The 26,994-nt window shown below is 34.6% G+C and overlaps 1 protein-coding gene, 1 non-coding gene and 1 pseudogene across 14 annotated transcripts in view; all 3 read left to right on the top strand.

Annotated features, from left to right (window-relative positions):
• Positions 1 to 26,994, top strand: part of Mgat4c (MGAT4 family member C) — a 732,252-nt gene that overhangs the window by 223,117 nt on the left and 482,141 nt on the right. For 4 of the 13 annotated variants that reach the window (XM_087192569.1, XM_087192567.1, XM_087192563.1 and 1 more), the window contains one exon: positions 7,562 to 7,583. The exons of the other annotated variants lie outside the window; for them this stretch is intronic. The gene's annotated coding sequence lies outside the window, so the exon portion shown is untranslated. The remainder of the gene's footprint in view (positions 1 to 7,561; positions 7,584 to 26,994) is intronic. 13 annotated transcript variants of the gene reach the window in all.
• LOC147823553 (small nucleolar RNA SNORA70) lies at positions 13,062 to 13,196 on the top strand. The gene has a single exon (XR_015443681.1). It is a non-coding gene; the product is annotated as a small nucleolar RNA SNORA70 (small nucleolar RNA).
• On the top strand, positions 13,112 to 15,868 carry LOC147823552 (large ribosomal subunit protein uL16-like; annotated as a pseudogene).

Genomic DNA, 26,994 nt, shown 5'->3' with positions numbered 1-26,994 from the left:
TGGAATCAAATAAACTTAGCTATAATCTTGGTGTGGAATACTTGCTGCCAATAGTTCCCAATATAAATACTTATATTTTCTTACATTTACTTTTTCATTCTATAAATAAAACAAGTTAAAATTATCTTAGAAGTTTGTAAATAAATTAATACTGCAATGTAGATTAAGCAATTATTACTATCCCTTGTACATAATAAGTCCAGTATATAATTCCATTACCTTTATTTTTTAAAATGCTGAATATGGTAGTTAAGCTGGATTGTCAGCTTGGTTAGTTAGGAAGCTGCCCTGGGCATTAGTAAAATGCCCTTCTGAGTGTGTCTGGGTGGGTCAGGAGAATGTTATCTTGGAGTCTATATCTGGTTTCTCACCCCTTCTTCCCTGGCACTGTTCTGCTTTTCTACTTCCTGACCTCCATGAACAAAGTATCTTTGCTCTTTCATATCCTTCCACCATATTTCTTCCATGCAGCCAGCCATGGACTCAATCCTCCAAAGCCATGACCCAAATTAAGCCTTTCCACCATTAAGTTGTGAGTATCAGGTATTTTGATCCAGGAATAGGAAAACTGACTAATGAATTATATGCCAAATTATATGTCTTTTAAAGCAAAAAAAGTGATATAAGATAATCTATGGAATTTCTAAAAAAATTATGATAATTTCTCTTATACATGTATTTATTGTCAGAAACTATTCTGAGAATTAATCTGGAATGCTTCAAGACTTATACATGGAGAGAAATGTAAAACTTCTCAGTGAGCTTTCACATATATAAGGTATATAAAATATTTATTATGTTGCTACTATTGATAAATATAAATATTATAGAGTTACTATACCATTAATATATCAGGTAGATAAAACAGATGCAATGAAATTTTTCTTTATCATTTTATTTCTTTTTTAATTGTTCTGGCTATAGGTATGTAGAAAATTTACTCGTTTGCTCCCACAGTAACATAAAAAGAAGCTACTCGGTTGATTATTTCATTAACTAATTGCAAATGAGCAAAATTTCTTCAACCAAAAGTAGGAATTGACAATCAAACTAAAATAATTCTAGCTAGAGATAGAAAAAAAAAGGTGGTAGAATATTTTATGCTCATAATTACGGAGGAAAAATCCTAAAAGGGAGAAAAATTATACCTGAATATATAAAATCATAATATAAATAGTATTTTTTAATAATTGCAATTTAAAAAGAAATTTCAGGTTGGGAAAATAATCTCAATAAACAAATGAATTAATTGACCAAACATTTGTTTTGTGTCTACCATGCTTCAGTTAAAATGGTACTTCGGAAAAATCTAATGAAAAATGAGACAGAGATTGTAGAGTTTATAGTCAAACATGAATTCATTTAATTCATATGTCCATGAATTCCATGCATATTTAACATATTTCTAATTTTCTACAATGTTTCAGATACAAATACGGTTTCAATGACAAACAAAAACATCATACCAATTCCTTTCAGAAAAACAAGGGAGAAGAAGATACATATGAAATAACCAAAAAAAAAGAGGGGGGGGGATGAAGGAAAATAGAAGTAAATGGCAGCAACAAAATGCGTTGAGAGTTATGGCAAGAGAGCAACTCTATTGGAGAACAAGGAAGGAACATTGATCATATTTTAGAGTATATGAAATACAGACGATATTTAGAGAGGACATTATTAATGTGAGTGATTTTAAGCAGAAAATGAAATGTCCATTGGAATGTATTGCACTTGATATCACCTAATTGTTGAAAAAGTAAAATATGATTATTATTGTTAAATATTTTTAATGTGCACAGAGTTTTGTCATTTTTAAAAGAATATTTTATTTAGCTTGTGTGAATCACCTCCCTGGAAAAATATTAATTTGCTTCCACTCTTCTACAGTCATCTGGGATTAAGTGTACTGATGTGCCTTGATTTATGGTGGAGTCACATCCTAATAAATGCATCAAAAATTGAAAATACAAGTAGAAAATGCATATAATACACCTAACCAACCAAACATAATAACCTAGCTGTCTACCTTAAATATCTACATTTATACACCTACATTTATACATTTATACATTAATACATCTCAGTCTACTTCAAAACATCTACATTAAATTTTACAGTTGGGTAAAACCATCTAACACCCATTTTTATAATGAAGTGTTGACAATCTCATGTAATTTATTGAGTATGTATACAGAAAATGCTGGCAACGTAGTAGACTGTAGACTGTTTCCCATCGCGATCATGGGGCTAACTGGCAGCTGCAACTTGCTCAAAAGAGTATTGTACTGCATGTCACTAGTGTAGGAAAAGATCAAAATTCAATATTCAAAATGTAGTTTCTGCTGATTCCTCTCACTATTATGAAAGCCAAACCAAATCCTAAGACAGGAGCCATCTGTAGTTCATTATTAATTTTCCATCTTCCCAAATCAAACAAAAATTACCATAGCATCAGAATTTGCTACTTCCTGAATTATTGACATCAATTTCCCGCCTATAATGCATCGAAATACTGCTGTGTACTAGTAATGTTCTTTAAGTGCCTATAGTAAGAAACATCACTTTGGAGCAAAAAGAAGGGAGAATTTTGGCTGCTTCAGAAAGTAATATCTATATAGTAAAAGAGTAAGTACTCCCTCTGTTTTTGTTTTTATTCCGGTTGAGTAAAAGATCTCTCTTTAAATTAAGAGTGGTGGGTGTACCTGAGCCACATTCCCTTCCGACTTATTTCCTAATGTGAGAGGTTTTGTTTTCACAAATAAACATACATGGTTCTGATTGTGTTTCAGTCCAATTTCCTCTATATTATAGTTGTTCCTCAGTCTTTAGTGCACATCAGAATCACATAAAGGGTTATATAAAGACAGACCACCAGGCTCTACTTGAGAGTTTCAGATTCAGTGTGTAAGGTAGCTTGCATTTGTAACAGATTCCTGGGTGATTCCTACTAGTCCGGCTTGTCCAGAAACTACACTTGGAAAACCAATGCTCTAGTTAGTGAAACATTTCTTTAGTTTGCTGCAAAGTTTTAAATGTTATATTTTGATTATAAGTAATTTTGTCTTCTTATCTATGTTATTAGAATTATTTTAATAAATATTTACATGCTGTATTTGTCAGCTTTCCAATTGCTGGAACACAGTACCCAACACAATTTAAAAGAGGAGAGGTTTAATTTGGCTCACAATTTCAAAGGTATTAGTCCATGACTGGCTGGACCCAAGGAAGAAACATCATGGTGGAAGGGAGTCATAGAGCAAAGCTGCTCAATTCATGGCTACTGGGAAGCAGAGCAGGGGAACAGCACCTAAAAGAAAGTGACAAGGGTTATATACCCAAAGTTCTGTCTCCATGGCCCATCCAGACATACCTAGAAGTGAGCTTTACTAATCTACTATGCATTTTTTATCCACTCGGGTTGACAGTCAGATCAATTGTAACAGATGCTCTACAAGGAAAACATACTTGACACAAACTAAAACCAGAAGTTAACATTTTCCTAAAATGCCTATATTGATTTGTCTATATAGTACTAAAGATGACATAAAGATAAAGTTGGAAGTAAAAATCCAGAGATGAATCACCATTGACATCCACTGTTGAAACATTTTTCTTATTAATTATATTGGTACATTTAAGGTATACAATATAATGACATTCATCATTGGAAATTTGCACCTTTACACAATCCATATTGGTTCTTATTTTTTCGCCATTCCCCTGCCCTCCCTTCAACCCCTCCACCCTTCCCTATCTACAAAGACTTTGTTTCCATTTTTTCCTTTTCTCATATTAATTGCATTCTCTTCTTACTTTTCCCCTACCCCTCCCTCTTCCCCTTCTGCACCTTTTGTTCCAATTTCCCATTATCTATTATACCTTTTAGTCCTTATTTACACTTTCAGTTTCTCACACCAGAGAAACTATTCGGTATTTACACATTTGTGTCCTATTTATTTCACTTAAGACTATTCTGTCAGTATGCATCCATTTAGCTAAAAATCTCTCTAGTTTCTCATCATTTATGGCTGAGTAATACTCTATTTTATTAAAAACACACACACACACACATTTTCTTTATCTGTCTCTAGTTGATGGGAAATTGGGTTGTTTCCAAGTTTTAGCTATCACGAATTGTGCTGGTATCACTGTGGTATGATTCTTTTAATTCTTTGGGGAAGATACCCAGCAGGGGAATAGCTGGGTCAAATGGGACTTCCAATCCTAGTTCTTTGAGGTATCTCCATACCGATTTCCACAGTGGTTGCACCAGTCTACACTCCCACCAGTAGTGCAGCAGGGTTCCTCTTTCCCCACAGCCCCACTAGCATTTGTTATTGGTTGACTTCATGATAGCAGCCATTCTTTCTGGAGTTAGGTGGAATCTCAGGGTTGTTTTCATTGGCATCTCTTGAATGACCAGTGACGTTAAACATTTTTTCATATGTTTATTTGTTCTTTCTACCTCTTTACCTGAGAAATATCTGTTCATTTCAGATGCCCATTTTTGGATTGAGTCTTTAAATTTGGGAGGTCTGATTCTTTTAAGTGCTTTATAGATTCTAGATAGTAGACCTTTGTCTGAGGGACCGCTGGTGAAAATTTTTTCCCACATTGTGGGTTGTCTCTTCACACTCTTGGTGGTTTCTCTTGCTGGGAAGAAGCTTTTTAGTAAGAAAAGATCCCACTTTTTCCAAATAAATACGTTTCAGAGTTTAAGTTACTGATACTCTTAAGAACTTTATACAAAGTAACATTAAGTTAACATATCATTTGAATTCTAGAATTGTCTAAGTGTATAATTGGCTAGGTTTCTTTCAATTTTCTATTTTGGAAATCCTAGACTTCTAAAGCAATTAATCAACGTACTTTAATTTGCAATTTTCACCTGCTTATTTTGTAAGTTTAAATATTATAGCAGTTACATTTGGGCTGGGTTAAGTTAAATCAATGACAATAAAATCAATGCCATTCTTTGGGAAATCAATTTGAACATTTAAATCAGGTTTTTAAACTCTTGGATAATCTACCGGCTACCGTTTATCAGGCATCAATAAGTTCAATTGATTGTAGTACACATATTATATAATGCTCTGACTCTTAGTTAACTTTTGTGAATTAATTCTGATTTTGTATGAACTTATTTTAATGCTCAAAGCATTTTAAGTAGCATATAAAATGTATTTTAAATTGTTCCAATTGCAGACTTTTTGGAAGCATTTTTTTCCCAGATGACAATGGATTATGTAAAAAGACAAGGAAGTTTTATTGTATCTCTTTATTTATAATATTTTATATTAATCTTATATTTGGACTCATATTTTAGAGCTTTAGTGGAATCATAGATAACTTCAATGAAAAATTGTCTTAAAAACCACCTCGCTTACAGAAACATTCTATTTCAATCTTGGGTTGGTTATATGTGCCAAAGACAGCCCAAATGAAATATGACTAATTAAATACTTTAGAAACCTATACCACTCTGATCTAACTTTAAATGAATATTATTAGTTATCTATTGCTGCCTAACAAATTGTTCCAAGAAGTTGGTGCCTTCCAAGAATATCAAATATTTACTATCTCACAGTTTCTCAGGGGCACAGATACAAGAATTAAAATTTCCATATTCAAGCTCTATAGTTGTAGCTCAAAGTTTCTTAAGAGATATCAGTCAAACTATTGGATTGATTTTAGTCACATGAAGCATTCTAAGCTGCTACACTTGATATGTACATCTGCTTCCTTGAGCTAATGTGCATGCTTCATTTACTTGCTTGGTAGGTAAATGTAAGTTGTTGGCAAGAAACTTTATTTCATCAATATTTTGACTATCCTTAGGCCAGTTAGTTTTCCCAACAGCGAAGCATCCAACAGAAGCCATTTTAGTGGTCACAATGACTTTAATGACCTAGCCCTAGAAATGCTCTTAAACACTCTGAAATATCTTGTTTCTTGCACAGATCAATTCTGTTCAGTATGGGAGGAAAGTATGCAAACACAGAAATGGAAACCAGGAGACAAGATAAATGAATACCATACCATATCTCAGATTATGAGCAACACTATGGACAGCTAAACTTTTATTTATCCTACCTAATTTTGTGGATTAATGATTCATATTAACCCATCAGTTTAACATGCTTCTGTTTAGATAGGGATAGCTTTTCAATGCTTTTCTTTTCTTACAACAAAATATTCTGTATACTTCTAAAATTTACTTATTTTGTCGGGGATTTAGCTCAGTGGTTCTGCTGCCTGCCTCGCAAGCGCAAGGACCAGAGTTCGATCCCTGGTACCAAAAAAATAAATAAATAAAATTCACTTATTTTATTTGTTTCTCTTCCTGGCTCTATTTTTGTTAGGCAATATTCTCTCTAGCAAATATATTAAATTTTGTTCAAATGTTAGTAGATTATAAAATACACAAACACAGGAACCTTCTAAAGCAATCTTTGCAGTTGTTAACAATGTTGGAGATCTACCCAGTGGTATTCTACCACCAAGCTACATCCCTAGCCCTGTTTCTTCACAATAAGTTCCCCACTTATGAATAATTTCCATTCCAAGAGAACATTTCTAAGTCAGATTCATTGGTAAGTCTGACAAAGTGAGTCTTATACACCTCTGACACACTTCTGGACATCCCGAGCTCTGAGTGAGCACTGTACTGCTATACACTATCACATTGTAGAGTAAGCACACAACAGCACAACTGGGACAAGGTGGGCAAACACATGATCTATTTCCACTATCTGTTTGAATCTATGAATATTCATAATGGGAGATGTTGATGACTGTAAAAGTTTACAACTTGAATGTTTGTAAGCTGGAGACCTGTATTTATTTATTTAATTTTGAGACAGGGTTTCATTTGGACACCCAGGCTGGTCTCAGTCAACAGTCTTTCTACATTAACCTCGCAAGTAATTGGGGTTACAGATATATAGTACAGCACCCAGCTGAATGCAATAGATTTTATTATGAATATTTCAAATTTATGAAAGAAAAACAAAGGAAACATTGTGTTGATCACCAGAAAATCAATGACCCATTCAGTGACCCATACATGTAGTTCAATTTGGTGGCTTTACATGAGTTACCTAATTCCTGGGGAATGCCAAGTTTTCGTATTTTTCCTCAAAGTATTCTTTCCCTTTCATTGCTTCTCCTAAGTAAATTTCATGTGAAGTGATAGCCTCCACTGTCTGTTTGAGTCACAAATCTGTATTTCTTGCCCAGACTTGTCCCCTGAGCTCCCAATCCAATTTTCAACTGCCAATTTGTCAGCATGATGTACTGAAAACAGAGTGTGATTTGGAGTTAACAGACATGAATTTAAATTTTATCTCTGTAACTGTATCAGTTTTGTGATATTAGGTACACTACCTAATAATTCTAACCATCTCTTTCCCATTTATGGAATGACAATAATAATATATCTCCACAAAATATATTGTGAAGATTAAAGATCATAATGTATGACAGCAATTATCAAGCAGAAATGATTTCATCAGCCAAGGGAAATTGTCAATGTCTTGAAATATTTTTCTTGTTTTCACAGCTGGGGAATAGAAGCACTAATGGTATGTAATATTTAGAGCTTATAAATACTTTTAAACACCCTCTAATGCACATAACTACATTCCACCATGCAATGGACAATTAATTGTATGTGTGAACTTAACTGGGTTCAGATATGTGAGCAAACATTATTTTAGATATTTCTTTGAAGATAGTGGGGTGAGATTAACATTTGAATTAGTGCAATGAATAAAATTGATTCCCCTTGTTAATGTGGGTGGACGTGGTCCATTCATTTGAATGCATAAACAGGACAAAATGATTGACACTCCCCCTACCTAGAGAGAATTCTTCCTGCCTGATTGCCTTCGAACTGGGACACTGACTTTTTCAGGTTTACCTTAGACTTCAAATTTTGCTGAGTCTTGAGTTTCCTGGTTCACTCCCCATCTCCTAAGACTTAGCCTGCACAAACACACAATCCCCTTTTATATCGTGATACCTCGATTGTCAAAGGGCTCCAAGTTCAAATTTTCCTCTCTTCAAGCATCAAAGTTACAACAACAACAACAAAATTTGCCCCATGTTCATACCTGCTTGATAGTTAAAACAAAAATCCAACTTGAAAAACACCTATAGGGGTCGAGTGAGTCATGCATTACCTCTCCTTGGGCATGCAAAGGTGGCATAATGCTTCAGTCTCAGCTCCCATGTCACTCAGGCATGTACTGTGCTTGTGTTAGTGTGCTAAAACAATCATCATAATGTTTTTCATATTTTGCCTTTTATTTGGGTAAAATATTGTAACCACATCTCCAAAGACAGTGATATCAGCAGTAAAGCTAAGAGGAAAACTGTAAGAACCACGATAGAGTTAAAGATAGAAATCATTGTGAAATTTGTTAAAGTCCTGGAAAATGAATGTATAAATGTAAATTGCAGGCCTCTGAACCAATTATTTGGTTTTCCACCATTTCTTCTGGGAAAAATATATTCAATTCTTGAACTTTTTGGTGTTCAAACAGGAATTTGGAGTGAAATGAGCTTGACAATGAGGTATCACTGTAACACACAGATAGACAAAGGAATAAACAATGTATGATTGATTATATATCTTCGAAGAATCCTGACTACTGCACACATCCAAAACCATCTGGTCTAAAGTGTTAATAGCGGCCTGACTGAGACATTTTCTTGTTCCTAGGCATATGAGACAGCACCTTATAAATGAAAGGTTGTCAATAAATGTGCAGTAAATGAAAGTACCTGTAGTCTTCTAGAATTTGATATTAAGTTAACTGAATGACTAAAAATAAAACTTTTCAATACCCAAGGGTGTTTAGTAAAACTGATGAATGTATATAAAAACATAAAAATTTTCAGGTCTGATCAAATGCATATGTGCATTTTTATAAAACATCAGTTATAAAATTTTGGTTTGCTGATATTTTGGCAGTTCTCATCTTTACATTGATTATCTTATAGTGTGTTGTTGTGTTAGTGGTTGGTAATATGTACATTGATATTAGTGATGTGTGTTGAGGATATGAGAAAAATATTGTTTCCAATTTCTAAATTCAGTTTAGATGTTTGAATAATGAAGATCGCTTATCTCTAAAATTCTAATACAAGTTACCAAGCATGTTCTGTTAATAATTTTAATTAAAAATGGGAAGTGTTTTCTAATTTTTTAACTTTCAACATTGTTATTGTGGTTTGATTATTTTTAAATACCGAGACCTTTAGGTTGAGTGAGTATCTGCATATGAAAGTGACATACGTTTTTAGTGCTATTGGAAATCTTCTTTTAACTTCAATTTTTATTAGAAAATGAATATGGAGTGATTGTGGAAATTATTTTATATTAATCAGAAGGAAAGAAAGGATGAGAGAAAAGGAAGAAAGATACAAAGAGAGACAATTTATAAGAGAAAGAAGAGAAAACTAACTAAATAAATATTATCTAGGTAAAATACAGTGTTGTATTTCCACAAATATTTTAAAGCCTTTTCCCTATAAAAATGGAAGCACTGATACTTTTATGTTTTGTTTTTGTTTTATCATATTTATGGGATCCAAACAAAAATGTAAAATAGGCATTATAATTTTGTAGATATTTTACAGTTCGTGTATGTCTTTAGACTATAAAATATATAGATGAAATTCAATAATGTCTAACACTATCCATACAAGGTGATTATAAGAATGGAAACAGTTAGTTCTATAAGTGACTATATTGCACTCCTAGCACCCACTCCCTAAACTTAAAATGAAATAGAGTAGTTGCAAAAAATATGTGATGCCTTAGATTTTAGGTTCTGGAGATCACAGGTGGCATAATTCCTGCCTATTTCAAACCAGGTGTACTGAGGTACACAGGCATGAGTGGGAGACAGTCATTCCTTATCAAGCCATCATGAGGCCCCAGGCAGCATAGTCCCCAGTTCTAGCCTTCAAATAACTCACAGGTTTGTATGCGGTTCTTCTTTCTTGGATCTCTGCCATCTGAACCATGATATATTTCAGAAATTTCAGTTTTCTGCAGTTGGATCTTTAACTTTCTCCTCAATACGAGAAAACCATGAACATACTGACTGCTGACTGTCTACCAAGCACTTTGGCCAGTTCTTTAATCATACCACCTCATGCACTTTTTCTTCTGAGTCCAATTTCCAACATTCTTAAAATTAGGCTTTCAGATACAAAGAAGTTTTTGATCTCCCGGTCTTTACTTTAAGTAGGCATGCATATTCATTTTTACATTTCCAGAATCGCCAGTCTGAAGAAAGAAGCTGTATTTACTCCTCATCCTCCATATCAGAGACATACACTAAACAAGTTTTTATTATACACCAAGAATTGTGCCGGAAAAGTTAGTCTAAGGGCAATTCGGTGATAGAGGATTCATGTTCTCACTGGGCATACAAAACAGAAATTAAAGCACCATTATTACTGTTTATTTTTTCACTCATTCTCTATTTTGTGCTGGATTAAAAAAAAGAATGCAAATTTCCTAATAATCACTATCACTATAATTTACTTTAAAGAAACATTTATTTTCATAACCACATCACCAAAAACACAAAGATAGCTGCTGTTTCTCTTTTTTTAACTCTAAAGAGAGACAACATGTGGTATATTTTCTGTAAATTTGTCTGAATAATAGCTCTGTTGGGTAGAATATTATTCAATCACAATGTTTTATTCCTTAAACTCTGGAAATTGTCAGATTGTGCTCGTTTTTGTTTTTTTTTCCTCTATTGATGACCAGTTTTCATTGCCTGAATAGTAGAGGAGTTTATTTTATTTATATAATACTCAGAATGGTTTGTTCATCATTTAATTTTGCTTGATAGACAATGAATCCTCTTAACTGAGGACTCACATGAAGTAAAATTTTATATCATCTTACATTTTAGAATATTATTTATTTCAAGATATTTACTAAAAGCCTACTTATGACTAGGTCACTATGCTTCCACTAAAGATCAGCCTTTTAATGGGAACAAAATATACTTATACTTTAACAATTTACGCTGTAGTTTTATATGCTTTGTTAACTTTGGATTTCATACAAAAAAATAAGTCACTGTCATAATATCCAGTAGTACATTTTCTTTTTCCCATTTCTAACAGTTTCCTCACTGGAAGACAACATTCAAAGTATAGTTAATTGATAAATGTGAGGGTCAGCTGGGAGTATATGGTGCCACTTTAAAGAGATTTAATTTACTAATATAAAGTAATCATATAACATTCATATTCTGCATGCATCATCCTTATTTTTTTAAACTTTGAATAGAATATTCAACTATTGTTATATATAGGGGACAGGGTCTTTTTTTTTCTTTCTTTTTTTTTTTGGTGCCGGGGATCGAACTCTGGTCCTTGCGCTTGCAAGACAGGCAGTGAAATCACTGAACTAAATCCCCAGCCCTATTGTTGTATATAAATAAATTAAATATTTTATGAAGATGATGTTCTAGCTGTTCACCAAAGGAAAAACCCATGAAAATATTAGAAAAGCCTTATGCTCTCATGCTCTCATTAGACCATACAAGGTGAAAATGAAAGTTAAACATAAAATAACTATATATCTGTTTCTTATTATACATAATATGATTTTATGTCAAAAATCTCTTTTCAATACAAATTTACATTTAAATAAAGTCTTAAAGAGTACAATTGCTAATGAACCTAACTGTTGACAAGGTTAGGACAAAAAATGTGGTAATCCCATGATGTGCATTCACAGAGGAATAATTTATGCAAGTATTTGCATTTCCTGAAGCTTTATTAGTGATTTCAGTGGAATGATTCTGGAGGATTAATTGCTTGGGTTTGCACAAGTTCTTTATTTATCATCATTAAATGTCCTGTCTAAGGAGGTTTTTTATGCTGTAATGTATCACTTACTAAAATTCTCCTTTTGGCAAGCTGACAAAAAAATCTTAGATGTTGTTCTTCTAATTAAATTGCTTGAATCTAACAATTATTTCCAATTTGTTGAACTTAATAAAGAAGCTGAATCAGTTGTTAAATATTTTTGAATGAGATCTATTCCTGCAGATAGTAAACAAAGGATTTCAAAATATTTAATATATAATATCTGAAAATCAGACATGAAATTGCATTTCTGTATTCTGAAGTAAGAATTTGATTAAGACAACAGTGCACAAATATAATCATATTATCTAAGTAAATTCATAATAAAGAATTATAAAATACACACACACAAAAAAGAATTATAAAATAATTATAAATATGGGCATTCATATAAGTTAAACTTAAAGAATGGTGCATGTTATTTTTATTGAGTTATAATTTTATATGCATAAGATATATGGATTACTGGAAAATGATAATATCATAATATTATCAAATGAATTTCCAGAGCAAGATAGTTACTTTGATATGAATCAGTAAATTAAAATAATTTTTACTAAAAATTGTATTGACAATATTCACAATAATTCATTTGATATGTTCATTGTCTTCCTTCTAATTAAAACTAAGTATATATTTAGTCTTTATTTTGTGTACATCTTATCCTAGTTATTCTCTGGATATATTTTAGTTCTGAAAGTAAGAAGAAAACCAATTGGATTAGATAGATTATTTGAATGGATTTATTTACTTCTAAGAGTAAAGGCTTTAAGTTATGTGCAAATATAAAGCAACACACAAAATAATGTGTGCAGAGCAAGGGAAATATTTGAATTCTTAGAATTCATAACTTTAAGCATAATAAACAGAAGTAAAAAGTGAATGAGACAGTTACATATATTATATAGAAAAAAAATTTGTACTATTTTTTGAGGGTAAAGTGAATTTGGTATGAGAAGAGAATAGGCACTAGCCAAACTTGCTATTTCTTTATTGTATCATCTTGGGCATATCTTTCAATGGGTCTTGGCCTTTTTCAGGAAATGATAAAAATATACTTCATATAAATAGGGTGATGTTTAAAGCAATGCATATACGAATATCTAGTTGGTATATCTGATACAGTCAGTAAGTGTTTAAAAAATGTAAGAAAGCTGCAGTCAATTAAGCTGACTGGGTTCCTCTGCTGGTGGGTGCCCAGTGTGCAGTGGCTGTGAACAGCAATCTCCTTGGTAGTGTAAGTGGCCTGTTGCTTGTATGGGCTGCTCCAAGGAACCTTGGAGACACTGATTCCAGGCAGATGTTCATTGTCTGACCTCCTGCCATCCCTAATCCAGGCTCCAGACAGGCATGCGAAGTGCCTTTGGGAAGCCCCAGTGCACAGTGGCAAGGGTTCACATTGGACAGGTCATCATGTCCATCCGCACCAAGCTGCAGAACAAGGAACATGTGATCGAGGCCTTACACAGGGCCAAGTTCAAGTTCCCTGGCCACCAGAAGATTCACATCTCCAAGAGGTGGGGCTTCACCAAGTTCAATGCAGAGGAATTTGAAGACATGGTGGCTGAGAAGTGCCTCATCCCTGATGGCTGTGGGGTGAAATACATCCCAAACTGAGGCCCCCTGGACAAGTGGCGGCCCTTGCACTCCTGAAGGCTTCCATTGTGCTATCCCTCCCCTCTAACAAGTTCATTAATAAATCTTATCTCTGCCCCACCTAAAAAAATATATAAATTTTAAAAGTGTAAGAAAGTATAAAAGTACAACATCATAATACAGAAACCAAAAAGTATCTTATGAGAAACAGCTTTCAAACACTCTATATGACTGTCTTCACACAATAGTCCCCTTTAAGCCAATGAGAGCTCATCAGTATCAAAGGGTTGACTAACAACCTTGTTGAGATTATACAGAAATTTAATTAGATATTCCATTAGAAGTTTGTCAATTCCCCTTCAATTTTAAGATTCTATGTTTTGTGGCAATGTTATTCTGATTATTTTGCAATTAAACCTTTATTTTACCAGAAAGGATATACAGAGTATAATTATTAAAACTTGGGATCTAGAATCCTAACTGATTATATTTCCATTCTCCTCATGCTTATGTGAATTTTGGCAAATTGTATTAGCCCATTGAAATCAATTTTCTTGAGTCATGCTAAAAACACCCAAGCAGCCTGTGTCCTGGCAGCAATCCACTGGATCCCCAGCCCTGCTCCTTTGGTCTCTTCTCTCTATATCCACCTGGTTCCACACTACAAAGATGCAGAGGAAACCGGACCACCAGACCACTGTACTAGAGCTAATCAAGTTCTTAGCATTTAAAGAATTCCTGCCCAGAGGTAGGGGCTTCTGAGCTGCTGTCCCACTGCTCCTGATCCAGAGGAAGGGGCTGCCTGGCCACCATCCCTCCTGCCGCTCCCAGCTCAGAGGAAAGCGCTTTTGGGCTTCCATCTGTCCCACCGCTCCTGGCCCAGAGGTAGGGGTTTCTGAGCTGCTGTCCCACAGCTCCTGGTCCAGAGGGAGGGGTTTCTGGGACGCCATCCCTACCACCACTCCTGGCCCCTGGCCCACCTCTCTCAGCCCAAAGGAGGTGAGCTGCACAGATGCCAACAGCACCCCCCCCGTCCCCCCAGTCAAAATGAGAAAACATGTAAATAAGTCTCAAAACCAGACTTCCAGATCATCTGCAGCAACCCCAAAGGGAAATGAGATGGAACACTCTGATACTCAACCACTTGGACCCATTGAACTGGCAACAAAAGGGGATATGGAAAAAATGAAATCAGAAATAATTTCTCAGATAGCAAGAGAAATTGTGCTCCTAGTGCAAGACATGATTAATAAATCTAGAGAGGAGCTAAGGAACGTGATGGAATCCCAACATAGGAAACAAATGGAATCCATAAAACAGATACAAACAGATTTCCAGGAGATTAAAAACTCCATTGAAAGTCTGCACAGCAGAATGAACCAATGTGAGGATAGAATTTCACACATAGAAGATAAGATTGCAGTTAGTGAGGGGGAAAAGAAAAATTGCTTTAAAATTGTAAGGGAACATGAGAAATCAATCCAGCAGCTGCTAGACGATGCAAAGAAGAATAACATAAGACTGATTGGAGTCAATGAAGAAAGAGGAGAGAGTGCAGATGACATAAAAAAAACTGTTCACAGAAGTGATGACAGAAAACTTCCCAAACAGGGGAAAAGAGCTTGATATACAGATAAGTGAGGCATATAGGACTCCAGCTAGCCTTAATAAAAAAAAAAAAAAAATCTACACATACGCATATAATAGTTAGGATTCCAGAAATCCAACAGAAGAACAAAATTCTACAAGCAGTGAGAGAAAAGAAACAAATCACATACAAAGGGAAGCCCATCAGAATCACAGCAGACTTCTCAATGCAAAGCCTCAAGGCAAGAAGAGCTTGGAGTGATGTATTTCAAGCCCTAAAGGAAAACAGCCTCCAACCCAGATTGATATACACTGCAAAACTATCTTTCAAAATTGATGGAGAAATATGATACTTTCATGACAAAGAGCACCTTAGGAACTTCGTGAATACCAAGCCAGCACTCCAAAGAATTTTATACAATATCCTAGGAACAGACATTGAGGATCACAACCTCAGGAAACAAAGCAGAATGAACCCATCTGGCAGGACAAGAAATTAAATGTAAAGGGGGAGAACCCAACAAAAAGAAAAAGTCATGGCAATGATAAGTCAACACGTTTCAGTTATAACCATAAACTTTAATGGTCTCAATTCACCAATCAAAAGAAACAGACTAGCAGAATGGGTCAAGAAGCAAAATCCAACAATATTCTGCACATGAGAAACACACTTAATTCTAAAGGAAACTCATAGACTGAAAGTTAAAGGGTGGAAAACAATACTCCATGAGACAGGAACCCAAAAAAAAGCAGGAGTAGCTATCCTCTTTGCAGATCAAGTGGATTTCAAACCAACACTGATTAAGAGAGATGAAGAAGGATGCTACATCCTTGTAAAGGGAAGAATCCAAGAGGAAGAGATGACAATCATAAATATCTATGCACCAAACTCTAGTGCACCCAACTATATAAAACAAATACTAACGGACATGAAAAGTCATATATGCACTAATAAAATTGTAGTGGGGGACCTCAACACCCCACTGCCACAAATAGATAGATCAACTAGACAAAAAATAAGTAATGAAATACTAGAACTCAATCGAACTCTTGCACAAATGAACTTAACAGATGTTTACAGAGTCTTCCACCTCACAAAATCAGAGTATACATTCTTCTCAGCTGCACATGGGTCATTCTCCAAAATAGACCACATACTCACACATAGAACATGTTTAAGTAAGTGCAAAGGAATTGAAGTTATCCCCTGTATATTATCAGACCATAGTGCGATGAAATTGGAGATCCATAGCAAAAGAAACTCAAAAAATTTCATAAACACGTGGAAATTGAACAACACACTTCTGAATAACCAATGGTTCACAGAGGAAATTAAAGAAGAAATCAGACAGTTCCTTCAATTAAATGACGACAATACAACATATTGGAATCTATGGGACACAATGAAAGCAGTCTTATGAGGGAAATTCAGAGCAGTGAATATGCATATTAGGAAAACAGAAGGAGCCCAATTAAACAACCTGATGCTGAACCTCAAGCTTCTAGAAAAAGAAGAGCAGGAGAACCCCAAATCTCATACAAGGGAGGAAATTATAAAGATCAGAGGAGAAATCAATGCAATGGAGACTAAGAGAATGATACAAAAAAATCAATGAAGCCAAGAGTTGGTTCTTCAAAAGAATCAACAAAATTGACAAACCCTTAGCCAAACTTATCAGAAAATGGAAAGAAAAGGCCCAAATCCATGCAATTAGGAATGAAAAGGGTGAAATTACAACAGACTCAGCAGAAATCCAGGGGATCATCAATACCCACTTCCAGAACCTATATGGCAATAAGATGGAAAACAGAAGAAATGGACAGATTCCTAGATACATACGAATTACCAAAGTTGAATGAAGAGGACCTAAAAATTCTAAACAACCCAATATCAACCAATGAAATTGAAAATGTATTAAAAAACTTATCAACTAAGAAAAGCCCGGGTCCTTATGGCTTCACCCCTGAATTCTACAAGACATTTAGAGAGGAACTTCTGCCACTACTGTTTAAACTCTTCAATGAAATTGAAAGGGAAGCAATACTCCCAAATTCATTCCTGGAAGCAAGCATCACCTTGATCCTCAAAGCAGAGAAAGACCCAACCAAAAAGGAGAACTATAGGCCAACCTCACTAATAAACAGAGATACAAAAATCCTTCATAAGATACTGGCAAATAGAATGCAGAAGATCATCCAGAAGATCATACACCCTGATCAAGTGGGATGCATCCCAGGGATGCAGGGATGGTTCAACATACGCAAATCAATGTAATACACTATATCAACAGAGCCAAGGACAAAAACCATATGATTATCTCCATAGACACAGAAAAAGCATTTGACAATATCCAACATGCATTTATGATAAAAATCCTACAGAAAATTAGAATAGATGGTCTCTTCCTCAATCTGATAAAAGTCATCTATGAAAAACCAACAGCCAATATCATACTAAATGGTCAAAAACTGAAATCCTTCACACTAAAATTAGGAACAAGACAAAGATGTCCACTGTAACCACTCTTGTTCAATATAGTTTTGAAAACATTAGCCTTGGAAATTAGACAAGAGAAAGAAATAAAAGGAATAAAGATAGGAAATGAAGAAGTCAAATTGTCATTCTTTGCAGATGACATGATACTGTATATAGAAGACCCTAAGAACTCCACCAAAAGTCTTCTAGACTTAATAACCAAATTCAGTCAAGTAGCTGGTTACAAGGTCAACACACAAAAATCAATAGCTTTCCTCTACACCAATGAGAGACTCACTGAGAGAGAAATAGGACAAACAATTCCTTTCAGAATAGCATCCAAAAAACTGAAATACCTAGGAATCAACCTAACGAAAGAAAATGAAGACCTCTTCTCTGAAAACTATAGCACTCTGAAAAGAGAGATTGAACATATCAGAAAATGGACAGACATCCCCTGCTCCTGGGTAGGATGGATTAATATAGTGAAAATGGCCATAGTTCCAAACCTGCTGTATAGATTTAATGCAATTCCAATTGAAATCCCAGCAGCATACTTCATGGACCTTGAGAAAACAATCCAGAAATTCATTTGGAACAAGAGACCCAGAATAGCAAAAGCAATACTAGGTAACAGAGACATGGCAGGGGGTATCACCATCCCCAAGCTGCAGCTATACTATAAAGCTACTGTGATAAAAACAGCATGGTACTGGCAAAGAAACAGACCTGAGGACCAGTGGAACAGATTAGAAGATGCAGAAACAACTCCAGACACACTCAGCCATCCTATCTTCGATAAAGGAGCCAAACACCCTCACTGGAGGAAAGATAGCCTCTTTAATAAATGGTGCTGGAAAAATTGGGCTTCAACTTGCCAAAGATTAAAACTAGACCTATATCTCTTGCCATGCACTAAACTCAAATTGAAATGTATTAAAGATCTAAATATTAAAATAGAAACTCTGAACCAGTTGGAACAGAGGTTAGGTAGAACTCTTGAAGACATCGGTGTAGGAAAAGATTTTATGAACAAAACCTCAGTTGCCCGTGAACTAGCACAAACAATCAACAAATGGGATCTCTTCTTATTAAAAAGCTTCTGCACAGCAAGAGAAACCACTAGCAATATGAAGAGGCAACCCACAATGTGGGAAAAAATCCTCACCTGCTTTTCCAAAGACAAAGGTCTACTATCTCGAATCTATAAAGAACTTAAAAACCTCAGACCTCCCAAATTTAAAAACCCAATCTGAAAATGGGCATCTGAAATGAACAGACATTTCTCAGACAAGGAAGTAGAAATAGCAAATAAATACATGAAAAAATGTTCAACATCACTGGTCATTCGAGAGATGCAAATGAAAACAATGCTGAGATTTCACCTCACATCAGAAAGAATGGCTTCTATCATGAAATCAACCAATAATAAATGCTGATGGGGCTGTGGGGAAAGAGGAACCCTGCTCCACTGCTGTTTGGAGTTTAGACTGGTACAACCACTGTGGAAGTCAGTATGGAGATACCTCAAAGAACTAGGACTGGAAGTCCTATTTGACCCCGCTATTCCACTGCTGGGCATTTTCCCCAAAGAATTAAAAGAATCATACCACAGTGATATATGTGCACCCATGTTCATAGCAGCCCAGTTTGTGATAGCTAAAACTTGGAAACAGCCCAAATGTCCATTAACTGGCGACTGGATAAAGAAAACGTGTTGTTTTTTTTTTTTTGTAAAATGGAGTACTACTCAGCCATAAAACATTAGAAATTAGAGACATTTATAGCTAAATGGATGCACATTGAGGCAATACTCTTAAGTGAAATAAATAGGACACACATTTATAAATATTGAATAGTTTCTTTGGTGTGAGAAACTGAAAGTGTAAATAAGGACTAAATGTATAATAGGTAATGTGAAATAGGAAGAAAAGGGGCAAAGGGGAAGGAAGTTGGAGGGGTAGAGGAAAGGAAAGCAGGGTATGGAATTAATATGAGAAAATGGAAAAATAGGAACAAAATCTTTGTAAATAGGGAAGAATGGAGGGGTTGAAGGGAGGGCTGGGCAAGGGTGAAAAATAAGAACCAAGAGAGATTATGTAAAGGTGCAAATTTCCAATGATGAATGTCATTATATTGTATATCTAAAATGTACCAATGATTAGAATGAATAATTGATAATGCAAAATAGGAAGAAAAGGTCCAAAGGGGTAGGGGTAGTGGGAGGGGCAGGGGAAAGGAAAGAAGGGAAAGGAAAAATGTTGAGAAATGGAAAAAATGGAAATAAAGTCTTTGTAAATAGGGAAGGGTGGAGGGGGTGAAGGGAGGCCTAGGAATGGGGAAAAAATAAGAACCAAGATGCATCATGTAAAGGTACAATTCCCAATGAGAAATGTAATTTTGTTGTATACCTAAAATGAACCAATAAAAAAATTTAAAAAAAAGAAATCAGTTTTCTTATCTAGTTCATAGTGATAATTGTTTCTATTTTAAATGGTTAATGTGAAGATAAAATAAAGTAGTACATATTGAAAGTTTAGCAGATGCTTACAAGAAATTTGTCTCTGTCACTGTGAATGTCTTCATCATTATTAGTCTACCAACTTGGTAGAAATGACAAGCCAGTTCCCACTCTGTATAAATCTCCTTGTGAAGGAATTTTGGGGAGAAAATTATAAAACTATGATGAGACTAACTGAAAATTGAGACAAGACTGAGCAAAATATTGCTTATAAAAAATATGAATTCAGGCTGGGGATGGGGCTCAGTGGTAAAGCGCTTGCCCAGCATGCAGCAAGTTCATGAGTACTAGGTTCAGCCCTCAGCACCACAAAAACTAAATAAATAAAAGCATACAATTGTATTCCTATGTGTGGGTGGTCTCTCCAGAGGGAGACCTGGAACCCCGGAAAGCACCAAAGAAAAGGAGACAGCCTGGGGGACGAACAGCAGTTTAATTCCTCTGGCACAATTCGACAATCACAAAGGAAAGAAGCAAGGCTTTTATACATGTAGGAAAACACCTTAGTTATTCTGGCTATTGTCTTTCTGATTTTCACCTCTGATGATAACCAGTGATTTTAAGTGACTCATAAAAGCTGCAGGCGAATTCACCAGTCCCCTGTTTCCCTTCACCAATTCCGTACATCAAAGAGCATACCCCAGGCCTCTTCTTAGCAGATAGTATCAAGAAAGCAGGACAACTTTAGCCCAAATCAAGCCCACTGGCCCACCATAAACATCGCAGATGTGCATAGTGAGTCATATCTCTCTTACCACCCGTAGAGTCATTGGGTCGTGGTCCTCTGATCCCAGAAAATGGTAAATAAGAAAACTAGGAAAACCTGTTTTTCTCCTGTGAGACTTTTACAAAGTCTCTAAAAGTTTTCTGGCATTCTTTTAACAAACAGACTTGTGGAATTTCCCAGAAACGACTTAATTTTCTCAGTTAACAAACTTCTTGTGATCATTTCTTACAACTAGATAGCTGAATTCTACAATTTCCCACACCTATGAAGTACAATGTACTTGTTCAGAGAAATCTGACCTTTATGATGCTACCCTTCCAGGACCATATTCAGTGTACTGTTAATGATTCTATACTGTTGCCTAAATTTATAAATATTTCATCTTAAAGTCTTAAAATTAAAATTATCTTGGCAAACAGATTATTCTACTGTGTTAAGTGTGTTTTTCTATTTTTTTCTAATAACAAATAATATCATCAGAATGCATGACAGAGTAGGAGCTCACAAAATACAATGTGATTATAGAAAGCTAATCTTCACAGTCCCTTTTGCATTTTAACTCATCCTCAGTGTCTTTGGCCTGTTGGTTTGTATTCATTCTCCTATGTTTCCAAATTTTCTGCATCATTTAAAATCAATTTCTATTCCATATTAAGCAGAATCCACTCTGTCATTAGTTAAAAATCTCTCAGAACATTGTAGTTTAGAAGTTTTGCACCATAGATAGCTAAATTTTTTGAGTTAATTCAGTACTGGGAATTGAACCCAGGTCCTTTGCATTGAACTACATCTCCAGACTTTTATTTTTTTTTTCCTCTTTTTGGAACAGGGTCTTGCTAAGTTCCTATATTGTCTAGGCTATGTTCCAACTTGCAATCCTCCTGCCTCAGCCATCCACAGTGTTGGGATTTCAGGTGTTTGCTGCCACATCCAGACACTTTATATTTAACACAAATTTTTGAATTATCAATGAAAAGTTGAACCTTACTAGGTATATATAACTACTTGAGGTGTTATACAAATGAATGCAAAGATCGTCTTGCCAATACAAAATACACTTCAAAGGAAAAAATAAGTAGCTTTTTCTGAATCAAATATGATTGATGGAGGCTCAGGAATACACACTCAAGTTATACTGAATGACATAGTTCTCAGTAGAAGAGGTAACATGAACTTTCAAAGCCACAGAATATAGAAAGCTGTAAATCGATACATTCGACAAATGCATTGGTAGAGCACAGGTAGGTGGGATACAATGAAGCAGGGCAATGTTTCCTGTAGGTTTCAGGTGCTATCTTTAGCATTCTTAGCTTAAGTTTGGAGGCAGCTTCTAGAGGTCTGTTAAGCTTAACAATACATTAGGTTTACCTAACAGCCAGGAGAATGTTGGGTCAGGTAAAAAAGTTAAAACTGAACAGCTATTTTTCTAAAAATAGCTTAAGGTAGCCCAGGATAATTTCAGCTCTTCTATGAAATACTTTATCTCTCTACGACCAGCCCAGGTCAAATAGTTTGCAAGATTTTTACTATAGATCAGGCTTTTTCAGGGATTTTCAGATTTACTGTCTATTAATGTACAATCAGATATTACTGCTAGTTACTGGAATTATGCTTCCCAGAATAGAATTTGTAGCATCTTTCCCACTGAGTCTCATCTAAAGTATGGATAGTTTGGTCACTTATTCAAATGATTAAAAGATTTTCTGGATATTTCTAAGTTAAAGAACCCCCCAAAATAGTATCTTGATGATAATATCTTTTTTGAAGTTTCCAGGGGGAGGGGAGATCAGTGGTAGAATATTGGTCTAATATGTTCTAGGTCCTGGGTTCAATTACAAGTAGCATAAAAATAAATAATAAAAACATAAATAAGTACAAAATAAAAGTTCAGATATTTGAAATTTACCACTCAGAAATTAAATATTTCTATAAATTAAAAAATATCCATTAGCCTATTTGTTAACACATCGTTCAAGTTTCATTAACTAGCATGCCTGTGTTATTAATATCAGATTTACCAGAAAATGCATAATTTTTCTTAATTTAGAAGTACAAGCTGTTTTCAAAAACTGTAGGAACAAAACTCAAAATAAAATATTGACTTAAACACTCCATTTCGGAAGTAATAAAAATAAAATATTAAATATATATATAAAATGGAGCACTAACACTATTATCCCAAACAATGATTTATGGCCTGAGTTCTACAAATCAAGGGATGGGGGTGACTCCATTACTCAGTAGGTAAGAGTTTGAAGGAAAAGTATCTTTAGTGTTAAAATCTCAAACTTGAGAAGTTTGAGAGCTAAATTTTAAACCTGCAATTGTTTGACTTTATCCTCTAGATTGTGAATAAAGGAAAGGTAATCCATAAACAAGCGAGGCCCCTTACCAAATATGGCTTCAATGACCACAGGCAATACCTGGAATCACACTGGGAAGCAAATTGGTAGTCATTGGAGACCGCTGTGCATTGGTGTGACATTCCCTGAGGCTAAAACCAATCAGCAACCAAATGATTCTGTACCCCATGAAGTCTGTAAGTGGTTTCCAGGGGTAACCTCTTTGAGAGCACATTTGAATAATCTAATTTGGAGTTTCTAATGTGGGAGAAATGATGGACAAATCACATTCTAACTGGCACCATTCCTTAAATTGCCAAAGAAAGTCTTTTATATCTGAAATAGTTTATTATGCATTTTCAAAACAAAGCCAATGTTGCTTAATCTGTGAGATAGGGTACAAATGCAAAGTTCATTTTCAGTGCTCTACATTTTTGTCTAGAGCTGAGTTTATTTGTTCTCTGTATAGTTGAAAAGCTGCCTTACTTTTTGAAAATAATAGAGGGTTCATCTTTACTTTCAAGACTGCAACACAGATTTCTGATTTTAAGAGACCCCAAATTTGCAAAATTGTCCTGCATTAAGCATGCATAAAACTTGGCTGTTCATGAGTGTGTAAGAAATATTTGTGAAACATATTGACCTAATAGGCATGATCTCAATCCTTCATTGAGTTTGCTTTATATCTTCTAAAAGACTGAAAAAGAACACATGTTGAAACCTATCACAGAATTTCTTTTTTCTTTCAGTGAAATTCTAGAGATGACATCTTTGAAAGAGGAATAGTGAGAAATTGTTTATGTGAACTTGTTCTAGCTACTAAATTGCTTTTTGAAAGATGAGCACTTTGTTGAACTAATATGTGCCTAAAGGTAATACTACCACATTGATTTCAAATATCTTGTAGAAAGTAGAAAAAACTAGGAAATTAAAGAGTACACCAAATAAGATATATTTTAGTTCACTAAGCTACTTGCTACAGTCAGTGTTGCTTCAAAAAGCATTTATTCCTACAAATATATCAAGCCTATTTATTTCTAAGTACTATATGGTATATTTTTGGTTCATCATAAATGGTGTAAGAACTTAGATAATGGAATTTTTCCTGGGGCAGAAGTGGAGTAGAAACTAGATTCAGGTTTTAAGAGGTTGTCTTCCAGGAGATAGCAGAAAAAGTTATTCATTTTAAATGTGTGAAAAAAAATGAGCAAAAACAGGACAATACAAAGAAGTCTAGAGAAACAAGCAAAAGTGAAAACAATTTGTTACCACCACAGATTCTAAGGAGAGGAGCTTAGGTTTCTTAGTAATAAATAACAAAGGATCCAGGTATGATGTTGTGTTCCTGAAAGCCCAACACTTGGTGAGGGTGAGGCACAAGGATTACAATTTCTAACTCAGCTTGAACAATTTATTAAAACCCTGTCACAAAATAAAAATAAAAATAAAAAGACCTCAGGATATATCTATAGCTATATCATCTATATCTACATTTATATCTGTATCTATATCTATATATCATGCTATATTTTGGAAGAATCTCCCATGAAAGCATTAAAAAAGAAATAAGTTAAAGTAACTAGGTATCAAGGTGGTAAAATAATTGTAGATAACAAAACAAATAGTGGAGTTTAAGACTGTGGTATCATTTATGAGAAGGTTGGCAGTGGAACTCAGATACTATGCTTTTGACTCATAGTGCCTAAATCTTCACTAAAGGAAGATGATGTTCTACCAGATATTGAAGAAAGTGTGGATGTCTGGATAACTCAAACAAGCAAGAGGCTAGTAGCTAAGGATATATTATATAACATACAGTGCCTCAAGAAGGGAAAGAGAAGTAGACTGTTTATACTGGTGATCATACTTCACTCTAAATATAGTGTGGTCTTCAGGTATGACAGATTGCTTTCTATCCCAAAATAGCAACTGCATTCATTCTCAAAGTAGGTTCCTTCAGTTGTACAGGATTATCACAATGGAAGACATTTCTCACCAAGTATGTAATAGAATTACTAAAGTTATTTTATGGGGCCAAGGCCAATTTCAGTGCATTTAATACACTGACTGTGACCCTTTGGATCACAGTCAATGCTAGAAAAGCAAAGCAAGAGGTGAAGGAAGACCATTTGCCTTTCTTCTTGACTGCCTTCACCTCTACCTAGTTGTGCCTATCAAATGGAAAAATGTATGCTATATAGTCTTAATTGGAATATATTCATGGAAGGAAACAGAAGAACTGTTTGAGCTGGTCTATTAGGCCTTTACGTTTTCCAGAACAGAAAATATTATATGTAAGAGAAATTTAAATATTTCAATATATAAAATTTATTTTCTCTGAGCAATAGAGCGAAATTATCTATACATTTGTTGGGCATGGATGCTTCAGGCTGACATTATAATTTCCTCATTTGCAATAATAATCTTACTTTATTTTTATTTAATGAGAAACCAAAAATACATGAATTAATAAAATAAATTATTAAAATCGAGAGACAAGAGGAAACCAGACAGAAGACTTCTGTAGATGGGGTAGGAGATAAGCTGGAATGAGGAAGAAAGGAAGAGGGGTACAAGTGACTTGAAATGTATTAAAGTATATTAATTGGATGTACCAACCTCTAAAAAAACCCATGACCTGTAATATTCACATTCACTGAAACAGCATATATTTAAAAAGATATAAATTGACTATTTTATTTTCTGATGTATTTCTGCAGTGTGATTGTGAGACTTTCAGATTTTATAGCTAATACAAAAGTGCCTAGAAACAGATGGGACTAGAACAGGCTAAAATTGCATAGAACTTGGTTTCCTTACAAAGACTTGAAAGACAGATATTTAGAAGAGCTTGCTTTATCATTTGCATTAATACCACACTATGTTCATTTTGATTCCATACAATTTTTCTGGTATGTTGTATCCAAGAAACTATTCTTTTTTTCCATAAGTTTATCTCAGTGTATTGGCTGGATTGACTGATCATATATGTGAGGCTTTATGTCTGCAGTCTCCATTCTATGCCATTCTTTAATTCATTTCCTAAAATCAATGGTACACCTGTACAGTAATCTCCTATTTTTTATTAGCATCCCTGATACTGTTGTACCAATTTGTTGACTTGCACAATTAGAGAAAATTTCAAAACATTAAAGAAAATCTGAAATAGAGAACATTCCAGACCATTCAGTCATGGAGCGGGAAGTAATTCTAGGTAAAATACTTAGGTTCTTCTCCTTCGATAAAGCCTAGTACTACTCTCATATTTAACATGCATGTGAATCAAGTGATGTTGACTAGATGGTAACTGTTGCTACTTAGCATATTTGCATGTGAATTGTATTTGAAATCCAAAAATTTCTAAGTGGCTACCTCATGATTTTAAGTGTAATAGTGGCTATTTTTTTTTTTTTTTTTTTGGTTTATAGGTAATTTCATTTTGTAAACATTACAATTTTAAAGAATTAGTAAAGAGGTGTTTTCTCAGTTAAGATAAACAAAAGTAAATATAAAGAACTATGTGAAGAAATATGTGACAAGTCATGTCACAAATTTGGCAGCCTTGGTCACCTAACACTTCTTTTTTATTGTACTAAAAACATATATCATGAGTTTTGAAATGTATCAATTACATTTCTATAGACTAACAGTGAACTTTCTGAAAGGAGGTTAAGAAAACATTTTCATTTGTAATAGCATCAAAAATAATAAAATGCTTGGGAATAAATTTAAGAATTAAGCTCAGTGTTTCTGCACATGGTGGGCAGCTCTGAGGCAGAAAGAAGCCTCCTGTTGGAAGGACGGGGAGGAGCAAACCTGTATAATTCATGGTCGTTGA

Source organism: Heterocephalus glaber, unplaced genomic scaffold, assembly GCF_053883595.1.
Source record: "Heterocephalus glaber isolate CG9 unplaced genomic scaffold, H.glaber_assembly_v1.0 deba00001572, whole genome shotgun sequence".
NCBI lineage: Eukaryota > Metazoa > Chordata > Mammalia > Rodentia > Bathyergidae > Heterocephalus > Heterocephalus glaber.
Note: the sequence above shows the minus strand (reverse complement) of the source record. Positions and strands in the feature narration are given on the sequence as shown.